At 52.5% G+C, this 17,958-nt stretch overlaps 1 protein-coding gene across 1 annotated transcript in view; it reads right to left on the reverse strand.

The window, feature by feature from the left end:
- Positions 1-17,958, reverse strand: part of DISP3 (dispatched RND transporter family member 3) — a 57,143-nt gene that overhangs the window by 29,696 nt on the left and 9,489 nt on the right. The window lies entirely within an intron of this gene.

Here is a 17,958-nt window from a genome sequence, read left to right on the forward strand (position 1 = left end):
CACACACACACACTCGGAGGTGGTCAAATTAAACTCTGGACCTCCCAGGGGCCGAGGCACCAAGGTGGACACACATCCACAGAATAAGATTCCCCTTCTCTTGGAAAAAGCGAGTGGGAAACCCACCTAACAGGGAACAGCAGACCCTGGGGAGCCTCAGAAGGAAGAATCTAGCCCAGTTTCAAGGGCCAGGTGTGGGGCAACCCAAAGCCATATTTGCAGCATAATCTCAATCTTATAACAGAAAAATAAATCCCCATATATATGAATTTTAAAAAAACATTAATAGTGGTTATCTCTGTCTGGGAAGGTTGTGTGTGATTTTTATTTTCTCTTTTATATTTGGCTATTTCCAATTTTTCTGCAACAATCAAGTAGTCTGACTTTTAGAATCAGAAATAAATGTTATTTAAAAATGGAACGTGTGTGTGTGTGTGTGTGGAAGGGAGTTTGCTAACAGCCTTCAACAATTTGAGAAGTTCTTATAACGGGCCTGGGAGGAGGGATCTGTCCCCCAACGAGAGTTGGCTCAGGTTGCAACAGCAGAGATTCTGGTTCTAAGCAGAAGGACCTGGGGAGAAGGAGTTGGCCAATGCCCAACAGATGAGTGAGTGTGGCATCTCCTGTTCCCCTAAGATGGAGAGAGGAGTCTTTACAATGAGCAGGAAGCAGATCATGGCCCATTGGACCCAGAAGAGACACCAAGGCACACCTAGTCCAACTCCTTCATTTTACAGATGGGGAAACTGAGACCACACAAGGAGAAGGGCTTACCCAAGGTCATGTTTCAGTGTCAGAGCCAGGACTCTTGGCTCAAAAGAGTGTTCAACCTGCTCCATCACCAGATTCTGGGAGGAGTTTTTGGCAGCCTCGGGAAACAACCAGACCTGGAGAAGATGACGTGTGGACCCAAAAAGCCAAAATCGGGAAGCTATTTTTAAGGTCTAAGGAAGGAGGCATTCTTCAAGTCACAAAGCCAGATGGACTTCCCCATCTGGATAGAGTGGGGCTTTGGTGGGAGGCAGTGTTGCCTCATTGACACCCCCAGCTTCCCACCAGGCCTCGTTCTTCCCCAGGGTGGTCCCCAGGGATGTGGCCCCACACCAGAGCCTACCCACAGCCATGTTTACAACTTCCCTCCTGCCGAAGGATGACAGCTTCTTTCCTCATCCCCCTAACCCAGCTAGACTATTAAAATGTAATCAAAAAAATCACATTAGACATGCAGATTCCACTTAAGCTACGTATATGTATATATAATTTAACGGCAGTTAGGACCTAATCAGTTTCTTTTTCCCGTCTCGGGGCATTTTGCCTCCCTGGTTCAGCACTGGTCCTGGAAATATCTTGGGGTCTTCAATTCTCCTATTCTTGGACGGAGAGATTTAGGTGGAAGTTCAAAATGAGATGTTTTGAGTTGAACAGCTTCATTTACCCCTAACATGTTGAAGTGGGGATATTGTGTCTGCTGCTTCCTGCTTAAGGGTCTGCCCTGCCCCTTTGGTGGATTCAGCTCATCTGAGGCAGAGAAGGCAGGAATGGAGAGAGGGGGGCTCTGCCCCTCCTGGGCATCAGTGTCCTAAGTCCTAATACCCCATCTTCTGAGAGTCTGCCACCCTTCAGATGCCCTGGTTATGCACCTGCCAGCCACAATCCCAGGCTCTTCTCGGAGACCTGGGCACTTAGGTTAGGAGGCTACAGCAGCGCTGGAGACAAGGTGGTAAAAATGGGGCAAAATCACACAGATGGGGTGAAGCCAAAAGCTCAAGAAACTCAATGCAGACACTCTGGCATCCATTCAGAGAACCATAACATAATAATTAGCTGTGCGTCCACCATATGCAAGTTCTATTCACCCTATCTCATACATCAGTCCTGCAAGGGAGCATTATGAGCAACCCCATCTTACGGAGGAATAAACAGAGAGGTTAAGTGACTCCCTGTGGTCACACAGCTAATAGGAGTGGAACCAGCATTCGATCCAGAAGCCTACCTTCTTTTCACCATTCCAAGCCGCTCTTGAGTTCCCTGAGAGCTGAGAGAAGAAACTCACCGCCCTTTAGCAAGCCTGCACCATCCCCATAAGACCTGCTATCACTCAGGTCTCAGCAGTTTCAGAAGCCTGGCCTTCCCTTCTGTGATAGCATGAGTGCAGTGGCTAAATTTTTGTGTCATCTTGACTGGGCCAGGAGTGCCCATTTGACCAAACGTGATTCTGAGTGTGCAGACTGAGTAAAGCAGCTTGCCCTCCTTAATGTGGGTGGGCCTCATCCAATCAATGGAAGACTCGAATAGCATGAAAAGGCTGAGTAAGAGGGAACTCTTATCTGCTGACTGCTGAAGCTAGAATATTTGTCCTTTACAGCCTTTAGACTCAAACTGAAGCATCAGCTCTCCTGGGTCTTAGGCCTTCGGACAGAGACTGGAACTACACCATTGGCTCTCCCAGGTCTCCAACTTGCCAACTGTAGAGCTTGGACGTCTCAGCCGCTACAATCATGTGAGCCAATTCCTTGTTATCTGTCTGTCCATCTGTCCGTCTGTCCGTCTGTCTATCTATCTATCTATCTATCTATCTATCTATCTATCTATTATCTATCTATCTATCTATCTACCTATCTATTATCTATCTATCTATCTATCTATCTATCTATCTATCTATCTATCTATCTATTATCTATCCATCCATCCTTCTACATCCTTTTGGTTCTCTTTCTATGGAGAACTGTGACTAATACAATGGAGCATAAAGCATCCCAGAGGGAAACTGGGGGTAAAGCAGGGAGCCCCTTCCTAGCAGGTGGATCTTTAGACCTTCCTAAAGTTTTCTCCCAAGAAGCCCCAAGTCCTACCCAGAATTGCAAGAGAAAATGGCAACAGAGTCAGGATGTGCCCTGTAGAGGGGGGGGGGTGACTGGGTGCCTGTCAGCACCTGGCAGAGTCTTTCTCCCAGTAAGAAGATCCTAAATCTACCACCCCTCTCCGTCCCCAGCCCTACGGAAGCCTGGCTTTGTGGCTGCAGCTGAGGCAGGCACCTGCGCCTCCTCCCACCAGAGCTGCTACCCTCTAGGGAAACCATCCTCATGGGCTACATTTACCAGCAGAGGCCAGGGAATTCAGAGGGATGCACGTGACCACTCCTCCTTGCCAAGAAAATCTGGACATATTTGTTGGGAGCCCAGGAGGGTGGAGAGAAGAGGAAGTTGGGGAGGGGCTGTGGTGACCCTGCCCAGGCCCCTCATTTCTCACAGGAGAGCAGGCTACGGTGCTTGAAGGACGACTGGCCTCTCCTGGATGACAGCTGGTGAGGAAACTGTGGGCAATGACTCGCGAGCCCAACAGTGCCATATATATCAGGCAAACAAGCTTTGCAACGGTCGATCTATCACCCAGGGAACCGTCCCAGCCAGCACCAGAGGAACGCAACATTAACGGTCACAACAGCCACTGTCACTTTTCCCTGTTCCGTGTGTTCAGTGGAACAGAACTGGTCCCCAACACTAAGAGAATATCAGGTACTGAGAGCTCCAGGGCCTGATTTTTTTGCGGGGAGGAGGGAGCTAAGCATGGATTTTGTAGTCAGATAGTCCTGGGTTCAAACCCTGGCTCTGCCACTAGCTGGGGGCCTTGGGCAGGTCTCAGTTTCCTCATCTGTAAAATGGGGGTGGTGCTATTCCACTTGCTGAGTCACAGCAGCTAGTATGATCATTATGAGCTTTGCAGATGGAGAGAGGCCAAAATCTGGCCTGGCTTGTGGCAGGTCTGCCAGTCTGCCAGAGCAGACCTTTCATCGTCTACCACATCGACCCTCAGACAGGAGTGTGGATCAGTCACTGCGTGCACTCATTAAAATGCAAACTCCTGGGCCAGACACCAGATCTAACCAATCGGACTCAGGGGGTGCAGCCCAGGAATCTGTATTTACACTACCTCCCCAGGTGATTCTGTTGCAGGTAGTCCAGGACCATTCTCCCCAGTTCCCCATGGCTTCCTGAAGCAGGTGATCTAGCCTTTGGCCTCCCCCACCCCCGACCCCGGCTCACACTTGCCTCTCCTCAGGTGCTCTGCCCCCTGGTTCTGGGGTAGACTCAGCCTCCTTGATCTCTGTCCAGGGCTCACTCCTCGAAGTGCCTTTTCCTCCAGCCATGGAGAAGAAGACATGATGGCACTTGGGCCAGGAACAGGACTTTATGTCCAGAGAGGGAGACACGAACAGGCCACCCAGATCTGCCAATCAGCTCCTCCTTGTGGGTCCAGGCAGCAAAAGAAAATAGAGGGCCAAGGGCTCACTATGTGCCAGGCCCCATAGGAGAGGCTCGGGTGGGGAGCTGCCCATCCATCAAGCACTGCTGTGTGCCCAGCACTGGGCACTTTACTTATTTATGTCACCTCTGCTCCAGCCTCAGCTCTACAAGGCAGCTGGCAGGAGTGCGGCTGGGATCTGAGCCTCTCTGTAGGCAGGAGTCGGGGACCATCTTTTTAACCATTGTGCTCCATGGACAAAAGAAATTCCACCCCAACTGGTCCACTTTTGCCTCTCCCTCTTCACCCCCTTCTGCCTGCACAACTCAGGCTGCAGGGCCCAGACCCATCAGGCCTGGCTCCTGGCCCCTGCCAAGCAGCCTTTCATCTCTGAGGAAGAGGCAATAAAAGCTTAATAAAAGCAGCAACACCTATAGAACCGTGAAGTACAGGCAGGCCCTTAAACACCACTTGCCTGAAGGGTCACATGTTTCCTGAAAATCTTCACTGCAGCCTGTCCATGCTGCCGCCGACCCCACCTGTCCCCCACCCCCAGGCCCAGGTCCCAGTTGCTGTCTGGAGTTTCATGTAAGCCAGAGGACCCCCTGGGCCCAGCAGCCAGCCAGCTCTCCAGCTCCCAGATCACTGCATTAATAAAAAATAAAAAGATCCCCACAAAATAAGACCAATAACCATGGCCATAAAAGCCAAATTGGATTCCTTCCTGGTTGATGAGCTCAGGGCCCTTCTCTCTCTCTGAGACCCGATTAACAAATATGTAAAACAATTCCCCTGGCTCCCGCCAGCTCTTCCTGGGAGCTCAAGTCAGGGGCAGGGGAGGAGGGGGAAGCAGGGGATGGCTGCCTGGCTCAGCACAAGTGGCCCCCGGAGGCTGAGTGTAGGGACTTGCCCTGCCACCGGCCTGTTGTGTGACCCAACAAGTCACTTAACATCTCTGGATGGGTGGTCCCCCATCTGGGGAGAGATGCTCTCTAAAGTGGGCTCCCCTTCACCCCTATTCAGAAGCTATTGTATAACTGGTGGGTTGGGGGAGGCGAACAGGGTGATTCCTGCTGTAGCCTCACTCCAAGAGGCAGGAGCCGCTGAAGAGCATATGCTGGATGCCTTCGGCTTCGCTGGGATGCAGCAGCTGGCCACCTGTCGGTTCTTAGGGGAAAGCTTCGGAAACCACTCTCCCCCCTCCCCGCAGCACATCCGGACCACATCCGTGGGTCCGGGGATGTTGCAAGACTCTCCTCAGTCCCATACTACAAAAGAGAAGCTTGAGGGTAAACTGGAAGCTGAAAGATAAAAAGGCACATAATGCAAAGTACTCGAGCCCCTCCCCCCCCCAAGGGGCCACCGTGACTGGTCTGGGATGGAGATCTGGGAAGGGGCTGTACCCTCCGCCTCACTGCCTAGAAAGAAAGTGAGATAAGGGCAAATCTCTCGCTCTGAGAACTTGGGGCTCCCCCAGCCCCTGCTGCCTGGGCTTGTGGAGGGCACAGGAGGCCATCACCAGATAGAAGGAGCATGGCAAGGAGATGCTAGAGGCTACTCAGGCCCTTGTGTCCTCAAGCCAGAGCCATTCTCTTCCTGTCTTTGATACTCTCATCCTGGGAGATTGAATGATACTGCATCTGTGCAGCACCTTACAGCCTGTAGATCATTTTTGTATAGGTTTTCTAGTCTTAGGAATTATTTCCAATTTGCAAACAAGAAAACCGAAGCTAAGAGATGTAAAGAGATTTATTTGAACCTGATTTCTGATAAGCTCAGCACTCTTCCCACTATATTAGATTTTATTTGAGTCTTCCGTGTTTGAAAGCTCCCAGAGTTCTAGAGCCAGCCCTCTCAAACTCTGCTGGCGCGCACACACGCACACTCATGCACACACCCCTATGCACACACACTCTCAGGGTCTGGCCCCGGAATCATTCTGGCCAGTCATTCTGGCCACAGCCCTGGCTGTGTGGCAGGCTCTGGGGCAGGAAGGAGAGAAGCATCAGGGACTGGCACCCAACTTCACGATTTGGGGTGTCCAGATAGAAATGCACCTTCAGTGCCTGTACAGGTCAGTGGCTCTGGGGAAGGGCTTCCTGGCTACAATGTGGGTTGATGCTCGGGAGTATATGGGAAGGAGGATGGTCAGCCCTGGATGTGTACTCAGTACCCCTCCACACCTGGGGCCAGCACAGAGGTCCCTGCCAGACGGGGGTGTCTAACACTAGCCCCCAGCCTCAGCCCATCTTCCACGTGTTGCAGCTGCTTACAGAGACGGGGGTCGAGGGTCAGTGCTGAGCAGCTGAAGGAGAGGGCCCAGGATGGAGAGCAGATCCCCAGTACCACGAACGCCCCTCCCCCGCAAGCTCTGCTGCCTTTCCTGTAAAATGGGTGAGAGATTCAGGATCCTAGGAACTAAGAACTGCTATTCCTGGCCCCAGAGACAGAGACCCAGTGAAGCTATCTGGGCTCAAGAATCGCAGACCCCTTCTGTCCCACCCCCACCCTACTAAACGGTACAGTGTCATCCTAAGTCTAGTAGGAACACTCCTCATTTCTCCACAATAATGGAGTTCTGTCTCCCATTTGCGTGTGACCTTGGGCAAGTCTTTCCTCTCCCCTGGGCCTCAGTTTACCCTTCTGTCAAATGGGAGGGTTGGATTCAATGAGCTTCCAGGTATCTCCCAGTTGTGCCATTTGGAGTCCCCAGAGGGCCAGACACAGAAGTGTAACAAGAGGAGATGGGGTGACTTAGGGGTACGGGGGCAGCTGGGAAGGTGAAGAAGGCTGCAGATTTCTCAGGGTGTGGGGGCTGCAGCCTCCGTCAGCTTTGCAGCTGCCTGGGTTCCAACCCTGCCAGGGCCAGGAGCCAGAAGAGGGTCTGCAGAATGGGGTGCGGGCGGGGTGTGCAGTGAGAGGGCAAGGTTCAAGGTTCAGCCTATCTTTCCCTGACCCTGAGCTGAAGGGTGTTCCAGGGGACAAGGATAGGACCCTTCCCTTGGTCAGTACTTGGAGTCAGGTCAGGCCCCATCAAATCAAGGCCCTGGCTGTCAAAGTCCATCAGCCCCATTCACAAATTCTTCCATTTACCAATTCATTCATTCACTTATTCATTCATTCATAGTCTTAACTCATTCACTCGTTGGTCCTTGTTATATAAAATAAGAACTTTCTGTTAAACCACCCTTAGCTTAACTTTGTGGTGTCTCAAACCCCCTTCCTCCCGAAGGCTGTGTGAACATTCTCACCTCAGATCTACTCTCATGTCCATAAACGCCCAAGAATGCCTCTTGGCTGACATGTCCCTGTTCATCACCAATGCTGGCTCTGTTACTCTGAGACCATCTGCTCGAAGCTACTGGAGGATAGGGTTAGAAAGTCAGGAACCCTTGCAGAGAACATGCAGCAGCTACTTGCCTGCAATGCTCTTCACCGGCCAACCTTGTCTCAGCTTTCTTGACTGAAGAAAAGGAGGGGTTTTCTCCTTTAGCTGCTGACACTTTCCCAAAGCCTGATTTTTCTCTGGTTTAACCTAATGTCCCTCAGGCCTGGATTGCAGAGAGGAACCGAAACCAACATCCTGCCTTTGTGAAATCACAAGATGATGTTTTAAAACTGGTGAATACTTTTCAACCAGGAACTTCCCACGTACAAGCGTATACAGAAGGATGTGAGTCCCAGCTGCATTTACGTGGAGTGAAAAGGGGAAACATCTGGGTGACATCCAGAAAAGTCCTACCAGTCTGCCAGATGTTGCCCACATCTGGACATCTGAGAAGTGATCTACTAGGTTGCTTGGCAGTCAAGAAACAGTCAACACACGTCACTCTGTCAACTGGGACGCAGCTTGAGTCCGTATGTACAAATTACCCAGATTACTGAAGGATCCAAAAGGTGTTTTGGTTTCAATCATGCTCATCCTTAAAGACCCAAATCAAGTTAATATAAAGGCCAAAATGTAGCCTCATCATTGTACGGTGGCTGTGCTTACGGCAGCTGGGGCCAACTTGCCTGGGTTTGAGTCTTGTCTCTATCACTTACTAGGAAGCTGCTCAGCCTCTCTGTACTTCACATTTCTCATCCTTAAAATGGAATGATAATGGCAACTCTCACATAGGGCTGGTAGGATGGAATGATAATGCCTATAAAGCTCTAAGCCCAGTGCCTGGCAGGTAGTAAACATTAAAAATATGTTGGCCATTATTACAATCATGGTTATCATCGGGTGATCACCCTGCAAAACTCTCCCAGCTAAGAACATGATAAATCCTCTAGGACAGTGCAAAGGCCAATGCAGTGTGGGGGAAACACACAGGATTCATCTCCAAACATTCTAGGATCACCAGCTTGCCACAATTGTCCCAACTCCAAGCCCCGTTAGGCTGCCTTTCCCAGAGATAAGAAGATCACCACATTCTCTTTCATGACAGGAGTGGCTTCCAGCTGGCAGTCACGTCTCTTTTATTAACAAGGTTTGGCAAAAGATTCATCATCCAGGTGCCAGTATGTGTCAGATGCCTCGGCAGATGGCTGGGCAAGAATGAGCCTTCCCTACTGCATCCCTCTCCCACCAAGACATCAAGCTGAGGAGAGCACTCAGGTACATTGCAGGTACCACTCCTAGGAAAATTTCCTCCTGACCCTGGAATGACCACTTGCCGAGATTATGTCCTCTGAGTCCCAGTGGACACCTGGGTCTACTTCCGGTGGGGGAACTGGGTAAACTATCACTTATCACCCCTAACCACTGCTCTGGACAGGAAGTACAAGGGCAGGGACTGGAGACTCTGGTGAGCTCTACAAGTACAGAGACTAAGGCTTTCCCATTTCAGCATGCCTAGAACCTGGCACACAGTGGGGCTGCTCAGGCAGCCACTGGGGATGGGAGATGAAGGAGAATGCCTTTTTTAGTAGAGGTTTAAGCTTCTGGACACTGTCTCCTGGGACACCACTGGTTCCAAAGAGTGCCCCCTAATAGAGACCTGCATGGCCCCTGCTGGCACCTGAATCCAAGCCAGCCCTTCCCATTGTCCCACCACCTCCTTATTCCCAATGGTCAAGCTCACTGCATGCAGCAAACCCTAATCTTCCCACCCAACAGCTTTTTCCAAATTTCCTAGGTTCCTAGCTTGGTTCCCTCCGAGGAACAAAGAGGGAGGAAGGGGATGCCAGGATCAAGGGGTTCTGCATATCTAGTGGGGTTTCCCCCCAAGTTCAGGGAGAAACACCCAGATTATGTCCCCCCAGGGGCTGGTCCCAGGACCCTGTACCAGGCTTCTTACTTCCAGGTTTTGGCAGAGACATAGCTTCTGCCAGCACAAATGCCAGCAAGCGTGACAAGGCCAGAAGGTGTAATATAAATAGCTTGCTGCTGTCCATCAGCTCCTCCTTCCCCTGGCTTTGCTTCCAAACCTCCTCTCTTGCCCCCAGAGTAAACCTGCTCCACGGACCCCGCCTGTCCCTTTACTAGCTGTGAGACCTTAGGCAGGTGAGTCAACCTCTCTAGCGTCAGTTCCTTCAATGTGAAGTGTAATAAGAAGACTTTAGGGCTGCTGTAGGGATCATAGCAATTAATATGTGTGAAGCATTTAGCACAGTGCTTGGCACATGGCAAATGTTCTGTATTTGCTAGTGTTGTTCATGATGACGACTAGGTGGGGAGCTGGGATAGGCCATATGTCGGAGGGATGCGGAGGAGAAGGCAGTGAAAGCAGCTGCATTGCCCCTCTGCGCTCGGAAGGGAAGTGTTAGGTTTACTGCCTGCATTGGTTCAGCCCCCTTTGCCGGGGCGGTTTGGACGCTTCCCACACATGTAGCGAGCCTGGCTACGTGGCACGCCAGTTTGGGATTATGAGATTCAGACTCTGCCACCAACGTGCTGTGTGGTGCTGGGCAACTCATCTGTCCTCTCTGAAGTAAGTCATTTCTCCATCTGCCGAGGCCTCATGCAGCCCTGACCTCTCACGGAGTTCAATTACCTTTCACAGTCCAAGCTTCAGAGTGGGGATCCCGCCTGAGCCCATCACCTAGGCAGACGGGTTGGGAACAGAACCTGAGATGTAGACCTAGCTCAGAAGCGTCAGATACCCATCCTGGGCCACTGAGGGATGGCCAGAGCTAAACTCAGGTGACAGTACGATTTTTTACCTCTGACCCAGGCGGCAGAGGAATTTACATTCTTTTGAAAACTATCCTGTAAATGGGTTTCTCCACACATACAAAAAATTTATTGAATGAATGAATGAATGAATGAATACTAGACACGATGCAGAGTACTGGGCAAAATAGGGGCTCTTGCTTCATTCAGATCAAAATCTGATCCCGACTTGGTCTCTGCTAGCTGCATGGCCTTGGGCAAGCCTCTTCACTTCTCTGAGCCTTGGTTTTCCCATATATTAAGTGGGGATAACAGTTCGCATGTCATGAGATGGTTGCAAGGTTAAGTGAGATAATACGTGTAAATGTTTAGCCCATGGCACGTAGTAGATACTCAACAAATGCAGCTATTATTATCCATATTGTTATTACCAGCCTGCTGCTCCCATTGTAAGGCAGAGGACCCGAGGCCATCAGCCTGATCTGCTGCCCATTTCCAAAGAGCTTTGCTTACCACATAGACACATAATAATTGCAATCCCCCCACCCCTGTACCTTCCAGCTGGTGAGGAGCGGGAGCATGGCTGCCTGGCCTTCCAGTCTGGCCTTACACCCCAAGCAGGGTGTAAGCTCGCTGGGGGAGGCTCTGCCACTTTCCTTGGACCGATCCCAGCAGTGTCCATGCCTCCAGCCTTTGTTGAGCAGCTGGAGCATGAGCCGCACTGTCTGCCCGTGAAATGCGACTTTTGGAAAACATGCATATTTGTGAGTTGATACATGTTTCTATTTCGGGCGGGCACTGCTCTCTTTATTTATTTTCCCTGGGCTTTGCATTTGGAACCCAGCTTGGAAGGGTGTTTTGACACTGCTCCTGGCTACTCTGGCAGGAGATGTGCTTGGGTGGGGGAGGGTGGGCAGGACGAAGAAGATTTCAAATGACAAGCCCTCCTCCTCAGCTGGAACTGATCGACAACTGGACACCTCCATCTCACTGTCCCAGCCCTTGGTTTCTCCATAGTTAGGCGAGGGGAGAAATACACGAGGTTTAAGAGGGTAAACAATTTCAAAGCAGGGAAAGAGTACCAAAGAGCCCAATCATCAAACCTCCAATCATAATTATGCTACCATCATTATCAACACCAACAATGTTATTATCGACCACCACTGCCACCATCCCCACCATTTTGGGATGCTTATCTTTATGACTGACAGTGGGCTAGCTGTTTGCCTGTAGAGAAACCACCTCATCTTTCATCATCTCACTTTGCTCATCTGTAAAGCTGATTTTTACAGTACTCAGCTCATGGGTCTGTGGGAAGTGGTTGCTCAGCCAAATGGTAGCGATGACTGTCTTCCCTTCTGGCCTCAGATCCTGGCCAGCTGCCACGGACAGCTTACTCGGTTGAGTCTTAGGGACTTTGGGCTGATCGCCAAGCCCCCACCCGCCAGGCAGGGACTCTAAAACTTCTCTGTGTTCATTTACGATCAGCCCAGAGTTGGCCTTAAGGGAGGAAGGGTTTTTGACAACTCCATCTGCCTTCGAATGACCTTTCAGGAGAGATGGGGAGACAAGGGAGACGTGTCTAAACTATCAGGGAAAAGGGCTTAAACCATAATCCCAAGGCTCCGGGGGTAGGGAGATCCAGGTTGAAGTCTCTACTCTTTTATTCATTAATTTGTTCATTCGTTCATTCCCCAAGCATCTGCCAGCAGAACCAGTGGTTTATCCAGAGGATATACTGACAGTAGAATCAATGCCTGCCCCAATGGAGATTGTTTCAGCTGTGTGACCGCGAGAAAATTAACATCTCTGGTCCTATAAAGGAAATCATCCGAACATCCACTGCTCACAGGACAGGATGACTTCACCGGTGGTGGCTGCTCTGAGGAAGGGGAAGGTACCACAACCTCTGGAGTTAGAACCACGATTTTCAGTCCCACCCACATTCAAGAGACTCCAATGTTCCACATTATTAAGGTCAAAAAGAGACTCTGAAGGTACCTGGACAAACCCTGTTCTCGTACAGATGGGAAGCCTGAGGCTCAGAGAAAGAAATTTGCCCAAGGACACAGTTGGCACGTGGCCAAGCTGAGACTAGGACCCAGGGCTCCCCGCTCGCTCTCCCGCGCTCCTTCCACTACCTCATGCTGACGCTCTTCCTCTTTCAACCTAGTTTCTGGGTTTTAAGAGCAACGGCAGGAGAGGTGTCCAAGGGCAAGCCAGGGCATGGGTTACCAGAACCATCCAAAAGCCAAATCCCCGGGGAGGCGGGGATAGAATCACTTGCTGTGATTCCACAACCGAGGAATCCTGGCCCCTGGAAAGACTGTGGGGACGCTGGCACATCTGGCCTTGGAGATTTTTCCTGGGAAGGGGGCAAAAGCTGCTGAGGCCATGGGCAGAGAGGGTGTGTGTGTCGGACTTCCAAAGAGAGGGGTGGGGGTGCAGGATCTGCTGAGACAATGGAGACGGCTACCCCTAAGCTTCCCACATGGGTGTAGACTGACTGAAGGAAAGTTGGGGAGAGAGTGAAGGTAACTGGGAAGGAGGAACTGGAAAAGACAAAAAAAAAAAAAAAAAGGTCGTGTGAAGATAAACCTGGAGGAGGAGAACATAGCGGGTAAACAAAGACGCAGCAAGCGAAAGCAAAGAATGGTGTGGGGAGAGAGGGGCACACACTCTGGTTGTAGAAGGAGATTTGTCTGGAGTAAGATCTGAAGGGGAGCAGGCATGGGGCGGCGAGCTCAGCACAATGGACTCTGAACCTAAAACCAAGATTCTGTAAGGCTGGGCTTCTGCCCTCAGCTTCCACCGGGCCAGAGCCTACTCTCTGAATTTGGCAAATACCCTGGTTCCTGACCAGGTCTGCACTGGGTGGGGGAGGGTCTGCTCTGCCATCCTCTACTTCCCCCAAGGAGCGGGACTGTGTGCGTGTGGAGAGGCGGGTCGCTTGAGCGGCTCTGTGAATCACTGGGTATCTCTGTGAGCACCCTGCAGTGAGCTCTGGAGTCTGGGGCTTATTCAGGTGGCCAGAGACAGCAGGACGTAAAGACGCGGCCGGGATTGCTGATGCGGGTGGGAAGATCTGTGCTCGTCCACGTGCATGTGGCTCTTCCCTCTGTGCGGATTGTGAGGACCGTGGGTGGATGTGTATTTGCGTGAGTGGACTATGAATCTGTGTGGGGGACTGTTTGCCGGTGGTCTGTAGATCTGTGTGAGTGTGCAGGCGGGTCCGTGGGGCGCACGCGGGGGGTTGGGTTTCCAAGGCCGCCCCGCGAGGTGCTGTCCGCGGTGCTGACCCGGGGCACGGAGAGGAGGGGATCTACACCCAGCCTCAGGAGGAATTGCGGGGAGCTGGCGCCGGCTTCCACAGTAGAGAGTGGCCCAGGAAAGGAAGCCTCCTAGGAGGCGCCTTCCTAGCCGAGCTGCGGGCCTCCGCCCCCAGGGAGTTGGAAAAGTTCTCCCAGCGGCGGGGTTGACTCACGGGACTCGGCGCCACTCGAGCCAGCATCTTCCCCCATCCTCGGCGCCGCCACTGCTCGGCTGCCCACTCCACGTCCACCCTCACTCGTGTTCTCGGCAGGGCCCGGAGACCCTTTCGCGCTCGGCTTCCATCGTCCACCTAGCCTGCCCCGAAGCCCCCGCGCGCCCAGCTGGACCCGCAGCAGGTTAGTTGGGCCCCAAGACTCGGGAAATGTCCCGCTGAGAGCATAAGTGCGCTAAAGTAGGGAGTGGATGGAGAGGAGGTCATTAACCTTTTCCTGTCCCCTTCTCCTGCTCCAGCCCAGCCACGAGCCAGATCTGGGGCGGGTTCAGACCGATGCTCAACTTTTATGGAATCAGTCATCCACCCGCGGGGACGAGCAGGGGGCCGGAGGTCGGAAGCCTCGCGGTTTCTGGACACCAAACTAGCCGGTGTAGACCGAGGCTGCTCAGGCCCGCTGGGAGTTGGTGCGGAGCTGGGGACCGATAGCGGAGGACAAGCTCTGGGTTCTGCCCACCGCCAGCCAGCTTTCCCAGCGTAGTGGTTCCGAGGCCCGCATCCCCGACTGGCTGGAGAGCGGGGGAACTTCACGCACCGCCCTGCTCAGGCCAGGGTGGGGGCGGCGCGGAGGACTTGACCCGCTCCTCCGAGCAATGCCTCCCCAGCCCCAACCCGGATGGCGCCCAGCGGCCGTCGCACTCACCTCGGCTGGCCGAGCTGAGCAGGCGGCTGAGCCGCGGGCGCAGGAGGGAGGAGCGCTGGAGGGGCCGAGACTGGGGCCACCCGTGAGGACTTGTCCCCTCGCGGGAGTCGCAGAGAAAAGCTCTTCGGAGCTGCAGGAGGCTGGAGTTCCCCGCTCCGCTCCAGAGCACACAGACCGCGCACAGCCTGGTGCGGATCCTGGTCCCCAGCGCGAAATCCCGAGCAAGAGGCGCCGCCGCCTTTTATTCGCCGTCCGCCTTTGTTTGGGTCCCGGCTCCACCACGGGATGTAGGGGTGTCCCGGGGAGGCTCTGGAGCCGCGCCCCAACCCCCAGCCACTGGCACCTCTGGCCTTCACGCCACCGGGCCTTGCGTGAGCAGCGGGCTAGGGCCTGCGCTCAGTCGCGCACTGCTGTCTCCGGAGCCCGCCGCCAGGCGCCGCCGTGACTGCTGCTCCCCCTGCCAGGGCCGTGCGATGGTACAGCCGGGCTCCCACTGCCAGCCTCTGAGGCTGCAAGCGGTGCAGCGACCCCTGGGGGTCAGTTCCCGCCTCTGCAAAGGGCCCATTCCTGGCCACTTGCCCGGGCCCCGAGTTTCCTAGGTTCCTCTCTTAGTCCACTCAGCCTTGGCAGGTCACCAGCCTCTTTGACATTCGAAGGCATCCCCGGGTCTCCTCTGGAGGGAGCTGCCAAGCCCAGGCTCCTGGCACTGTCCCTTCTTCCTTCCTTCTCCATTCAGGTCTCTGGCACCAGAGACCAGAGCCATGCCAGCCCCTGGGACCCGGCTTCCCTCCAGCTCTAGCACACGGTAGGCCTGATACCACGGGCCAGAGGACCACAAGAAGAAGAGGCTGGGGAGCCACCGCCAGTGCCTGGCCCATTTTTCTCCATCAGGGATCAGAGGGCATTGGCACTGGTGTCACCCAGCAAGAGCCAGGGGGATGCCTCTAAAGAGGACGAGCTGCCAGTCTCCCGCTGCAAGACTGAAGGGTTTTACTTATAGAAGCCAGTGAGAAGGGAGGACATTGCCACTGTTGAGTGAGGGGTGAGCTAAGAGTTTACCCTACATCCTCAGATTGTGTGCCGAGGGAGGAAGAAGGCAGACAGAGAGATGGGTGAAACACAATCCTTACTTTCAGAAATTTCTAGCTTATGGGAGAAATAAAAACGGGAGAGTTATAAAATGAAACACCAAGTGCCATAGCCACAGACAGATGCTCAGCCCATGTTAGTTTCCCCAACCCTCCTGTTTAAAAAGGGAAAACTGAGTTGGGGCACCTCTAACTTTAAGGTGCTTTGTGGAGTTCAGTGGTGCTCAGTCCCCACATGCTGTACCCACTGACCAGCTGCCAAGTGGACACATTGGTATTTATGGCCCTGGATGCCTTGAGAGCTCGTATGCAGAAGCAAATGGCCCAAGCCAGTGTCCTGGCCCCTGCACTCACTCCCCATGTGCTCGGGTTCGTCAGGGGAGCCATTGCAGGCTGGCCAAGCCTGTCAGAGGACAATTAGGGGCTCCATCTGGCCTTGAAGACATTAAGGTTGAGGGCAGCTCCTGGCATAGAAGGTGCCACCCTGAGTTGCACGGGGAGAGAGAGAGACAGGAGCGCCCTCCTGAGAGGTGGAGAGTGTGTGTGTTGCTTCCCCAAGATCAGAGGCCACATCTGACGCCTGAGTACAGAGGAAGAGACACAGCACCACCCTGCAAACTTCCAGTCCCTCTTGACACATTCCAGAGGGAAGGCAGAGAATGTGGAGCAATGGGAGCGGGTAAGAGGAAGAACAGAAAAAGATTTGTTTTTAAAGGAGCAATAACAGAGACACAGAGTGTGTTCCCAAGCCCAGCTGAGAGCAAAGAGTTTTCTTTGCTGGGTGAATGGCTTACTCTTTTCAGTTGGCTTGAAGGCTGCTTCCAAGAGCCTCCTCAAAGTTCTCCAAGCCACCTGCAGTGTTCCTCTTAGTCTGATGAATCCACAGGGAGTGCCATTGATGTACCCTGTAATGCTGTGCCATCCTCAGCCCATACTCAGGACACAGCCCCCACTCCCCTGAGAACTAGTTTTAGTGGATTGGGGTCCTAGTTTCATGCTGTCCAGCTGGCCATAGCTGCGACCACCTTTGCCACACTCTCTCCAGAGCCCTTTTTGGCCTCCGAGACCGCCAGATGATTTCCAGTGGGGACTGGGCTTGCTCTGCCTTTGGTGGGGGACCATCTGGGAACAGAGGGTGCAGAGGCAGAAGCCCAGTGGAGTGAGAAAGGAGATGAGGAGTGTGGTACGCAGGAACACTGGAAAAATGCAATTTTCCCAGGCCATCCGCAAGGTTTTAAAAATGCAAATGGAACCGGGCCTTTGAAATATGCCTGCCATAAAGTGGAACCAGTGGTGGCAGCGGGAGCTGGCGCGGGTATGGAAAGTCATGAGAATCCTCCTCCTGAGGCCTCATTCTCAGAATTCCTTCCCTTCACTTCCTACTCTGCCTGCAGGACTCCTGTTTACAGGAGCCTGGGAATGCTGCACTCAGAGATCCTTGCCCAACCTGAGATCGTGCCCCCCACCCCCCAGCCTTCTTTACCTCAAGATGTTAATTAAAGATGACTCCGATGGCCAAATAATCTGCCCAACTAAAAGGCTGTAGAAAAGGTTCTACCTCCCCTCTGACCCTCTATTTCAGTGCTGTCTGGTGGAAGTTCTTCCTGGGTCTTATTTAAATGCCTCTTGGTGCCAATAAACGACTTCCCTTGTACTCTGTCTTCACAACTAATTGAAAAGCCTTCTTTTGTAAGGGGTTGGAGCTGTAAAGGGCTGCTTTGTCCTTAGCTCCCATCCTTTTATTTCTATTTTCTCTCCAAGTGTGTCTGAAGCAGAGCCTCTGAGCTCGGCACTGATTCCGCTGCTCCCTGTAAAATTGTGTCTCTGTTCCACCCCTTACAGCTATGTGACCTTGAGGAGAGCACTTTACCTTGCTGAGTCTGTCACCTCATCTGTAAAATGGGAATGGTCAAAGTACCTATCTCATAGTAGTGATTATAAAGAGTTTATAAAGTGAGATAATCTCAGGGCCAAAATAGCATTTAGCACAGTGCATGGCATAAACCAAGCTTTAAAAAACACTAACTCCCCCACCCCACTTTCTTCCTATGTATGTATGTGTGTATGTATGTATGTATGTATGTATGTAAATATGTGTTTAAATTAGTTTCAAGTATACAGTACATTGGTTAGACGTGTATATTGTTCATAAAATGATCCCCCCAATTGCTCCCTCCCTCCTGACCCTCCACTTAGCCATCATATTAATGCTAACTGCATTCTCTATGCCATGCTCCCCATCCCCGTGAACAACAATCGACTACTAATTTGTACTTCTTTAATCCTTCACCACATTCTCCCAGTCCCCCAAACTCCCTTCCCCTCTGTCCATCACCAAATT

This window comes from Pteropus medius, unplaced genomic scaffold (assembly GCF_902729225.1).
Source record: "Pteropus medius unplaced genomic scaffold, Ma_sr-lr_union100, whole genome shotgun sequence".
Taxonomy (NCBI): domain Eukaryota; kingdom Metazoa; phylum Chordata; class Mammalia; order Chiroptera; family Pteropodidae; genus Pteropus; species Pteropus medius.